Raw genomic sequence first — 12,485 nt, 5'->3', positions numbered from 1 at the left:
AAAAAATAGAGGACCCAGCACTGATCCTTGTTGCACTCCACTGGTCACAGGCCTCCAGTCTGAAAAACAACCCTCCACCACCACCCTCTGTCTTCTACCTTTGAGCCAGTTCTGTATCCAAATGGCTAGTTCTCCCTGTACTCCATGAGATCTAACCTTGCTAATCAGTCTCCCATGGGGAACCTTGTTGAACACCTTACTGAAGTCTATATAGATCACATCGACTGCTCTGCCCTCATCAATCTTCTTTGTTACTTCTTTTGTCCTTAATATATTTGTAAAAACCCTTTCTATTCTCCTTAATTCTGTTTGCCAAAGCTATCTCATGTCCCCTTTTTGTCCTCCTGATTTCCCTCTTAAGTATACTTCTACTTCCTTTATACTCTTCTAAGGATTCACTCAATCTATTCTGTCTATACCTGACATTTGCTTCCTTCTTTTTCTTAATCAAACCATCTGAGATGTTTTGGGTAGATTTGTTGGCATTAATTTTTCTTTATTGTATTAGTCTAAGTTGATGAGACCAAATGATGAAGGACAGCCACACAATGTCTTCAGCAGAAAAGAGGCTCAGAATTGTTAATCAGGGTAGATTTATTGAAACACATTTAATAGATAGTTACATTACATTTGTTAAAAATCACACAACACCAGGTTATAGTCCAACAGGTTTAATTGGAAGCACACTAGCTTTCATACATTACATTTGATTGTGAGGAGCTGGTGTTGGACTGGGGTGGACAAAATTAAAAATCAGCACTACTCTAATATAAACTCAAAGTTAAAAATCACACAACATCAGGTTATTGTCCAATAGGTTTCTTTGGAATCACTCGCTTTCGAAGTGCTGCTTCTTTACCAGATAGTTGTCAACTGGTTATCAACCTGATGAAGGATCAGTGCTTTGAAAGCTAGTGATTCCAAGTAAACCTGTTGGACAATAACCTGGTGTTGTGTGATTTTTAACATTACATCTGAGTAGGGACAGCTCTGGCTTGATTTAAGGGTAAAAAAAACCCTGAAAGAACTGAAGAAACGGTTGCTAGAAATCTGAAACAAAAACACGAATTGTTGGAGCTGCTCAGCAGCTCTGGCAGCACCTATGGAGAGAAATCAGAGTTTGCATTACAGGTCCAATGACTCTGCTTCAGAACTGATTGTATCTCGGAAAAGGATGATTTTTTAAACAGAAGAGAAGGTGTGGGTGGTGGAGGGGCTGGGTTGGTGTGAACACAATAGCTGGAGATAGAGCTCAAAAAGAGAGAAAAACAGTGGGACAGACAATGGGGTGGTTAAAGGTAAGCCGAGGGGAATGAATAGCTGCTAATGGAGACTATTAGCGCTGATGGGGCATGTGTGATCGTAGCTAACGTGATGCCAAGGCCTGGTGTGTGGAGGTGGGGGAAAGCATGGGGAAAAGTGCTCAAGCCCTCAAATTGTTGGACTTGATATTAGGTCCAGAAGGCGACAGAGTTCCCAAGTGGAAAATGAGGTGCTGCTCTTTCAGCTTGTGCTGAACTTCGATGAGACACAAATGTTGGCCAAGGAGCACGGTGGTGTGTTGAAATGGATTAGAAGTCACATGACACCAAGTTATAGTCCAATAGATTTATTTGAAATCACAAGCTTTTGGAGTGCTGCTCCTTCATCAGGTGAAGTGAATAGAAGCACACAGGCACAGAATTATAGGCAGAGAGATCAAAAGATCATACAAATAGTGTGAGTAAAGTGTCAACAGCTGAATAGCAAGTGAAAGGATGACCTATCATCTAATTAATTGAGGCAGAGAGATAATTACAAAAAATTAAAAATAAATTGGTGCTGAAGACAAGCCAAATAGCTGGAATAACGTGATAAGTATAAGAGTCACATGGGTCTAACGAAAGTAACAAGTAATCCAAAACTGTGCAAACTAATTAAAGTCGAGAGATCATAACAAGTTATCAAGGTGATGGTGTCAAAACAGGATAGTAAGGAAGAATTTACAGATACAGAACAGTATGGTGGTGTTGCACGTAGCGTAACATGGATCCAAGATCACGGTTGAGGCCATCTTCATGGGTAAGGAACGTGGCTATCAGTTTCTATTCGGTGATTCTGAGTTGTTGTGTATTGCGAAATCCACCTTGGAGGATGCTCACCGGAAGATCGCAGACTGAATGTCCTTGACTGCTGAAGTGTTCCCCAACTGGGAGAGAACATTCCTGTCTGATGATTATTGTACGGTGTCCATTCATCTGTTGACATAACATCTGGTCTCAGCAATACACTATACCTCAGGGCATCCTTGCCTGCAGCATATGAGATAGACAATATTGGCCGAGTCACATGAGTTCCTGCTGTGTACGTGGAGGGAGGTGTCCCCATGTGTGATGGTAATATCCATGTTGATGATCTGACATGTCTTGCAGAGGTTGCCATGACAGGGTTGTGTGGATGTTGTGAGCAACGTTCTCCTGAAAGCTGGACAGTTTGCTGTGAAATGTGGTCTGTTTAAGGTTTGGCGGTTGTTTGAAGGTGAGAAGTGGGGGCGTAGGGATGGTATTGGTGAGACGTTTATTGTTATAAATGACATGTTGAAGATTGCGAAGAACATGGGGTAGCTTTTCCACTCCCAGGAAGTACTGGTCAACGAAGGGTGCTCTATCAATTGTATCCCATATCTGTCTTCTGAGGAGGTCATTGTGGTTTCTCTGGCACTTTCTGAACTGGCAACCAATGCGTTGAGTATTCTATCTGGTTCTTATGAGGGTGTCCTTCAGCGTCTTTAGGTGCCTGTCGCATACCTCCTCATTTGAGCAGACCCTGTGTATATGCAGGGCTTGTCCACAGGGGATGGCTTCTTTAATATGCCTGGGGTGGAAGCTAGAGAAGTGCAGCATCATGAGGTTATCCATACGCTTGCAGTAGAGGGAGGTACTGATGTGTCTGTCCTCGATGGAGATGCGTGTGTCCAAGAATGAGATTGATTCGGAAGAGTAGTCTATGGTAAGTCTGATGGTGCGATGAAATGTGTTGACATAATTGTGTGGCTGTTTCAGTGATTCCTTGCCATGGGTCCAGAGGAAGAAAATGTCAACACTTTATCTGGCGAATAGTGTTGGTTGGAAGTCCTGTGCTGCAAAGATGTCTTGCTCGAACTTGTACATGAAAATATTTGTGCAGCAAAGATGTCTTGCTCGAACTTGTACATGAAAATATTGGTGTATTGGGATGAAGAACTGTTTGTTGAAGTTTTCTTTCTTTGGATTCATATAGAGTTTGCACTTTCTCCCTGTGTCTGTGTGAGTTTCCTCTGAGTGCACCAGTTTCCTCCCATCAGTCAAAGATGTGCAGGTCAGGTGGATTGGCCAAACTGGCTATAAACAGGTCTGGGCAGTGGGCTGTGGAGAGGAACATATTTGCATTCTTCTGCGGTTACGTTCATGCCTGGTGGGCTCTAGCGGTGCAGTGGTTGTGCCCAATCTCTGAGCTGTGGAGGCTCTTGAGTCTGCACCAATGCTCCAAAGAGCAGGCCACCCAGACCCAACCCCTTATTTCCCTAGTCAATCCACATAGGCAGTCGCCCAAGGCTGGAATCGAAGCTGGGTCCCTGGCGCTGTGAGTGCTAACTACTGAGCCACCATAACAAGTAAAATGTTTGTACCAATAAGAGTGACCATGGAATCTCTGGATTGTTGTTTCACTAAAAGTCTTTTGGAAAGTCAATCTGCTGTCCTTACCTGGCCTGGCCTACATGTGACTTCAGATTTACAACAAAATACCCTTTGAATATCTTAACAATCTACTCAATTATGGAGAAAGTGACTCATCATCACCTTCGCAAGGATGATGAGAAACAGATAATAAATATTCCTATTGACAGTATTCCCACATTCTGTGAATGAATTAAAAGAAAGCACACTGTTGTATATGTTTGCTTTTGAGTTGCTTAAGACTATAGATGTAAGTTATGTTCAGTAAACTCGGTGAGTTAGTTCAATAACTAATTACTATCCAAAGTGTATGTATAGAAAAATCAGTTCAGTGTTTATAGAGTGCTTTCGAGATGATTTCTTACAGCAGCAAATTCTGTAACTAAGCAAATAGTAGGTGATGGTGGACTTGGTAGTGTGAAGAGACAAGATTAATGAATGAACTCAGAGTCAAGGCACCTCCATGTAACAGTGACCACAATATAACTGAATTTTACATGTAGTTTGAATGGGAGAGAAGTCTAAGACTCTCAAACTTGAATAAGGACAACTATGCAGGAACAAAAGCTGAAGAGGGATATTAGACAAGAAGATAGATTAATAGAGGGGTAGTGGCAGATTCTTTTTTATTGTAAAAGGTTTTTATTTTTTACAAAATCATACAAGTACAAAAGATAATATAGTAAATGTATGGTACAATAACAATGACAATAAATTACTACTCTACTTTACAGAACAAACCAAAACTATCGCAAAGACATAGAACAATCTTCCCACAGTACAATGCAATAAATAATTAAACATAACAAATTAAATTAAACTAACCTGAATAGAACTGAACTAACTTAACTTAATTTGATTTAAATTACACCACTCGACGCTCCACCACCGAAGCTCCCATCAATGGGAGCATCAGTTAATATATTCATATTTATTTAGGCTTCTTTCTCTCAGGATCCCTGGGCTGCCAAATCCAGTCTTCAGGCTGGATAGTTGTATGGCTGACAAGTTTGCGTCTACATGATTCAAAAGGGCCACCACATCTTATAAAAAAGCACCGTTTTCTGGTGCACCATACAGACCCAGTCTAGTAGCTATGTTGTTTAGGACCTGACCAGTTCGATCAGCAGTACTGCTGTTGAGCCATTCTTGGTGGTGGACTTTGGAATCCCCCACCCAGAGTACATGTTGTGCTCTTGCCATCCTCAGTACTTCCTCCAAGTGCTGTTCAATATGTAGGAGGACTGATTCATTAGCTGAGGGAAGATGGTAGGTGGTAATCAGCAGGAGGTTTCATTACCTATGTTTAACTTGAAACCATGAGACTTCATGGAATCTGGAGTCAATGTTGAGGACTCCCAGGACAACTCCCTCCTGACTGAGTCTCTCCTGCCGGTGGGACAGGACATATCCAAGGATGGTGATGGTGGTGTCTTGGACATTGTCTGTAAGGTATGGTTCTGTGAGTATGACTATGTCAGGCTGTTGCTTGACTCATCTGTGAGACAACTCTCCCCATCTTGGTACTAGTCCCCAGATGTTAGGAAGCACAACTTTGCAGGGTCGACAGGGCTGTTTCTGCCGTTGTCTTTTCAGGTGCCTATTTCAAGGCCAGGTGATCCATCCAGTTTAATTTCTTTGAGACTTTGTAACAATTGGCACAACTGAATGGCTTGTGAGGCCATTTCAGAGGGCCACTGAGAGTCAACCATGTTGCTATGGAGTCACATGTAGCCAGACCATTTCAGGAGTAATGACCATAATACAGTGAGTTTTAAGATACTCATGGATAGGGATAACAGCAATCCTCGGGTGAAAGTGTTAAATTGGGGAAAGGCCAACTACAACAAATCAGGCAGGAACTGGAGAATGTTGATTGGAGTTGGCTTTTTGAGGGTAAATCTACATCAGATATGTGGGAGTATTTTGAGAGCTCGTGAGAGAATTCCTGTGAGAATGAAGGATAGGTATGGCAAGTCACAGGAACGTTAGATGACCAGGGTTATGATCTTGGTCGGAAAAAAAAAGATACATACGTAAGGCGTAGGAGGATGATGCCCTCGCAGTATATAAGAAAAGTAGGAAAGAGCTTAAACAAGGAATTAGAGGGGCTATAAGGGGTTATGAAAAGTGGTTAGCAAACAGGATTAAGAAGAATCCCAAGGCGTTTTATACAGATACAAAGAACAAGAGGGTAGCAAGGGAAAGGACAAAAGAGGGAATCTATGTGTGGAGCCAGAACGTAACTTTGTGTAAGTATTTTCCAAGGAGAAGGAATTGTTGGACAATGATCTCAGGGCAGGGAATGTCGAAATTCTAAGCCAAGTTGCTATTAAATAAGAGGTGTTGTGTGTCTTAAAAATGTATTAAGGTAGAGAAGTCTCTGATGGGATCTATCCCAGAATACTGAGGGAGGAAAGAGAACAATTTGCTGGACCATTGACAGACATCTTTGTACTCTCATTAGCCACAGATGAGGACTGGAGAATAGCCAGTGTTGTCCCATTGTTTAAGAAGGGTGACAGGAATAATTCTGGAAATTACAGGCCTGTGAGTCTCATGTTGGTGATTGGCAAATTATTGGAAAAGATTCTCAGGGACAAGATGTAAATGCATTTAGAAGAAAATTGACTTATTAGCCATAGTATGGAAGTAAAATTTGACACACTCTGTCTGGCAGCCATTTTGTCACAAAACTGGTCTCCAAGTTAAAGCACAGATTAGAGTCATAGAGATGTACAGCACAGAAACAGAACCTCCGGTCCAACCTGTGCATGCCGACCAGATATCCCAACCCAATCTAGTCCCACCTGCCAGCACCCGACCCATACCCCTCCAAACCCTTCCTATTCATATACCCATCCAGATGCTTTTTAAATGTTGCAATTGTACCAGCCTCCACCACTTCCTCTGGCAGTTCATTCCATACACGTACCACCCTCTATGTGAAAATGTTGCCCCTTAGGTCTCTTTTAAATCTTTTCCCCTCTCACCTTAAACCTATATGCTCTAGTTGTGGACTCCCCCACCCCAGGGAAAAGATTTGTCCTTTTATTCTAGCCATTTGTCTAAATTAAACTCCATCTGCCACTCCTCACCTCATTGGCCCATATGATCAAAATCCTGTTGTAATCTGAGGTAACCTTTTTCACTGTCCACTACACCTCCAATTTTCGTGTCATCTGCAAACTTACTAACTGTACCTCTTATGCTAACATCCAAATCATTTATGTAAATGACAAAAAGTAGTGGACCCAGCACCGATCCTTGTGGCACTCCACTGGTCACAGGCCTCCAGTCTGAAAAAATAACCCTCCACCACCACCCTCTGTCTTCTACCTTTGAGCCAGTTCTGTATCCAAATGGCTAGTTCTCCCTGTATTCCATGAGATCTAAACTTGCAAATCAGTTTCCCATGGGGAATCTTGTCAAACGCCTCACTGAAGTCCATATAGAGCACGTCTACCGCTCTGCCCTCATCAATCTTCTTTGTTACTTCTTCAAAAACTGAATCAGGTTTGTGAGACATGATTTCCCACACACAAAGCCATGTTGGCTCCCTAATCAGTCCTTGCCTTTCAAATACATGTACATCCTGTCCCTCAGGATTTCGCCAACAACTTGCTGACCACCGACATTAGGTTCACCGACCTTCTTAAACAATGGCACCACATTAGCCAACCTCCAGTCTTCCGGCACCTCACCTGTGACTATTGATGATATAAATATCTCAGAAAGGGGCCCAGTATTCATTTCTCTAGCTTCCCACAGAGTTCTAGGGTACACCTAATTGCTGACATGTTATTTTGGAGAATTGCTGCCGTATCAGTTTTGTTAAAATAACTTTGCAATTGCCTGAGATTCCTCACTTCCCCCAGACTCCAGACTAGTTCTGATTTCACAATGATTGTATCGCTTATCTGTTCTGAATCCTCCAGAGCCTTGTGTGAACAATTTGATGTGTGCTAGCATTTGAGCCTACTTGATTGGGAATTATCTGTGACAATAAAAGGGACTGACCGTTGACTTCACCTGACCCCATGACTTCACCTGACCACATAACGGTCAGCCCCTGCCTAAAATGCTATATAACCTATAACCTTTTGTATTACTTCAGACCGCGTCTGTCTTCTTCTGATGCAAGACGTACTCATCATTGCCAACAATAAGGACTGTTATTACGCAAGGTCTGACTTCTGAGAATTTCATCAACAGATAGACAGCATGGTTTTGTGCAAGGGAGGTCATGACTCATGAACTTGATTGTGTTTTTTGAGGCGATGATGATGATTGGTGAGGGAAAAGTGGCTGATGTTGTCAGAATTCAGTGAAGTCTTTGACAAAGTCCATCATAGCAGACTGGTACAAAAGGTGGAGTCACATGGTATCAGGGTGAGCTAGGAAGATGGATACAGAACTGGCTTATTCATAGGAAACAGAAGGTAGTGGAGGGAGGATGCCTTTCGGAATGGAGGGCAGGAATTAGCAGTGTTCCACAGGGATCAGTGCTGGGACACTGAAGTTCATGATCTATATAAATGATTCAGAGGAAAATGTAGTTGGTCTAATTAGTATGTTTATGGACGTTACAAAGATTGGTGGAGTTGCAGGAGGATTGTCAGAGAATACAGCAGGATGTAAATCAGTTGGGCAGAAAAATGGTAGATGCAGTTTAATCTGGACAGATGTGATGTGATGCATTTTGGAAGGTCAAGTACAGGTGGAAATTATACACTGAATGACAAAATCCTTAAGAGGACTGATTTGCAGGTCCACAGATCACTGATGTTTGCAGCGCAGATAGATAAGGTAGCAAAAAGGCTTATAGCATGCTTGCCTTCACTGGGAGAGGCATTGAGTATGTATAACTTCTAAGTATAAGTATGCTGGAGATTTATAGAACTTTAGTTAGGCCGCACTTGGAACATTGCATACAGTTCTGGTCACCGCACCACCAGAAGAATGTGGATGCTCTGGAGAGAGTACAGAAAAGGTTTACTAGGATGTTGCCTGGTATGGGAGTGTTTCGCCATGAAGAAAGGCAGGATAGACTGGGTTTGTTTTCATCCGAATGCAAGAGGTTGAGGGGTGACCTGCAATAAGTTTATAAGATTGTGAATGGTATGGATACAATGGGAAGTCTGGAGGGGTCAATTATTAGGGGGACACTCGTTCAAGGTGCAAGGGGTGGGGGAGTTTAAAAGAGATGTCTGAGGCAGGTTTTTCACACAATGGGTGGTGAGCGCCTGGAACGTTCTGCCAGAGGACGTGGTGGAAGCAGAAACAATAGTAGCATTCAAATAGCACCTGGACGACTGCATGAATAGGAATGGAACAGAGCGATACTGATCCTGTAAATGAAGACAATTTGAGTATGGAAGGGCAAAATGTGTCGGCGCAGGCTTGGAGGGCTGAAGGGCCTGTTCCTGTGCTGTTTGTCCTTTGTTTCTTAGACTGGGTGACGATAGAAGATTTCCTTCCCTAAAGAACGTTAATGAAGTAAGTGGCTTTTTCCTGACAATCAAAAATGTTTCATGGTCATCAATAGATTCTTAATTCCAGATATTTTTATTGCATTCAAATCCCACCAGATCCCCAGTACATTACCTGGGTCTCTGGATTAACAGACCACTGATAATACCACCATGCCATTACCTTGCCTTGGAAGGGAAATGGCTTAACGGCTTACTTTTATTTTCTATTCACTCATAGGACATGGATATGACTGGCTGGTCAGCATTTGTTTGCCCATCCCTAGTTGCCCTTTAGAAGGTGGTCGTGGTGGTGAGCGCCCTTCTTGAATTCAAAGTTTGTGAGAAGATTTGTAGCTCGGGTGCTCGTTGTTGTGGTTCTGTTCGCCGAGCTGGGAATTTGTGTTGCAAACGTTTCGTCCCCTGTCTAGGTGACATCCTCAGTGCTTGGGAGCCTCCTGTGAAGCGCTTCTGTGGTGTTTCCTCCGGCATTTATAGTGGTTTGAATCTGCCGCTTCTGGTTGTCAGTTCCAGCTGTCCGCTGCAGTGGTCGGTATATTGGGTCAAGGTCGATGTGCTTATTGATTGAACCTGTGGATGAGTGCCATGCCTCTAGGAATTCCCTGGTTGTTCTCTGTACAGAGAACAGGAGGCTCCCAAGCACTGAGGATGTCACCTAGACAGGGGACACACAAATTCCCAGCTTGGCGAACAGAACCACAGCCCTTCTTGAATTGCTGCAGTCTACTGCTGTAGGCTGACCCACAGTGCCATCCGGGAAGGAAATATACTCCTAATTTGTATGTTCTAAGAGGATATAGCCATTATGGCACTGGTATTTTCCATTCTGTATATCATTAAAGAATATATTTGGTTCTTGACACATTTTTATTTGAAGTGTGATATAGATATTCACATTAGATGATGTATGACACCTTGTGTGATGCATAGGAACTACACACAAAAGCTCCTGTGCTATACTCAACGTGTCAGGGTCAGTGCTATTGCAAATAGATAGGGACAATTAAATAAAAAAAAATGATGTGGAGGAGCCAGTGTTGGACTGGTGTGGACAAAGTTAAAAATCACGCAACACCAGGTTATAAGGAGAAAGTGAGGTCTGCAGATGCTGGAGATCAGAGCTGAAAATGTGTTGCTGGAAAAGCGTAGCAGGTCAGGCAGCATCCAGGGAACAGGAGAATCGATGTTTCGGGCATAAGCCCTTCCTGAAGAAGGGCTTATGCCCGAAACGTCGATTCTCCTGATACCTGGATGCTGCCTGGCCTGCTGCGCTTTTCCAGCAACACATTTTCAACACCAGGTTATAGTCCAACAGGTTTATTTGGAAGCACTAGCTTTCAGAACGCTGCTCCTTCATCAGGTAACTTGCAGTTTGCTTCCTTAAAGGACATCAGTGAACCAGATAGGTTTTTCCCAACAATCGACAACAAATATATGGTCATCATTAGATTCTTAATTCCAGATTTTCATTGAATTCAAATTCCACCATCTGCCATGGTTGGATTCAAATCTGGCTCCCCAGAACATGACCTGGGTTTTTGGATGAATAATCCACTGATAATATCAATAGACTGTCACCTCCCTTCCTACTTATAGACTGTGCCCCCAGTTCTAGAATCTTCAACAGTGGAAAAGTTTATCTTTATCTATGCTGTCTTTCCTGAAGACCTTGATGAGATCATCTCTTCTGGAGAATAATGTGTCTAGTCTCTCCTCATACCTGAACCTCAGGGGTTATCATTCTTGTGTTGAACTCTCTCCAAGGCGAATACATCCTTCCTAAAGCATGGTGCCCGGATCTGCTCACAGTATTGTAAATCAGGATTAGGATTTTGTATAACTGCATCGTAACATCTGAATATAGCCCTTTCAATATGAAGGCCAGCATTCCATTGGCCTTCTGGACTATTTTCTGAAACTGTACACGCATTTTGAAGAGTTATACTCCTGAACCCCCAAATCTTGTAGTTAACTTTGTGCCTTTTTAAAAAGGACCTTGATCTCTCTTTTTCAGTCTAAAATGGATAACCTCACACTTTACCCATTCACCTAATCTATCAATATTCTGGTATAATTTTATGCTGTTGTCAACACTGCCTACAATGCTGCCTGATTTTATATCAGCAACAAATTTGGCCACTTGTCCTTTTATGCCATTACCTAAATCATTAATGAATATTGTGAATGACTGTGGCCCCAAAACAGATCCCTGTGGGACACCACTAGTCACGTCCTACCAAATTGAGTCCTTAACTATTATTCTGCTTCTCTCTTTCCTGCCACTCAACCAATTTCCTTTCCATGTCAGTAACTTTCCCTCAACTCTGTAGGCTTCCACCTAAACTAACAGTCTCTCATGTTGGCCTTTATCACAAGCCTTCTGGAAGTCCATATAAACAACACACATTGACTTACCTCTGCCCACCACCTTTGTCACCTCTTCAAAAATCTCAATGAGGTTCGTAAGTAGGCTCTTTAGGTTTAGGAAATCTAGTGGCATTAAGTAACTATCTGTGTTGTTGTGAGCTTGTACAGACTGATTTTATTTCATGATATCAAAGATTATGCTCATCATCAAGACGGTAGAGTAGCAGAGCTCTGTGGGAGCATTTGTCCGGATCTCATTTGCTCCCAACTGCTTTCTTTCCATTTCTTGTTTCACTCCTGCTTATTTTCTTCCATTTTTTTCTTTACATTGGCAGGTTAGGTGGCAGCATGGGCACAGCACTGAAAGAAGGCCTTGCGCGGAATGGCAGCAGACTCCCAGCAATTAGAGGCAGCAGCAGCAAGGACACCCTACAGGAGTTCAGGGGTGGGTGGCAGCCACAGAAGAACTCCTCCAGCGATCAGAGGTGGTGGCGTCAGTGTACTCTTCAAGATGGCAGCGCTGGCAAAGTGACATCTGAGGCCAGAGTGGGACTCATCGTCTGGCGGCAGTTTGGCCTGGCAGTGGAGCCAGGGACTCCTGGTTGCAGTAGGCCCAGAGCGGGTCTCCTGGCATCATCGAGGCAGCATTGGGAACTCCTGGTCGCGATAGGCCCGGAGTGGGCACTCCTGGTTATCATTGAACTGGGGATGGCAACGGAGCTGGGCTCTCCTGGTTGAGTATCAGTTCAATAGACAATAGGTGTCGGAGTAGCCATTCTGCTCTTCGAGCCTGCACCACCATTCTTTATGATCATGGCCGATCATCCTCAATCAGTATCCTGTTCCTGCCTTATTTCCATAACCCTTGATTCCACTATCGTTGAGAGCTCTATCCAAGTCTTTCTTAAACGAATCCAGAGACTGGGCCTCC

Source organism: Chiloscyllium plagiosum, chromosome 1 (assembly GCF_004010195.1).
Source record: "Chiloscyllium plagiosum isolate BGI_BamShark_2017 chromosome 1, ASM401019v2, whole genome shotgun sequence".
NCBI classification, from domain to species: Eukaryota; Metazoa; Chordata; class Chondrichthyes; order Orectolobiformes; family Hemiscylliidae; genus Chiloscyllium; species Chiloscyllium plagiosum.
Note: the sequence above shows the minus strand (reverse complement) of the source record.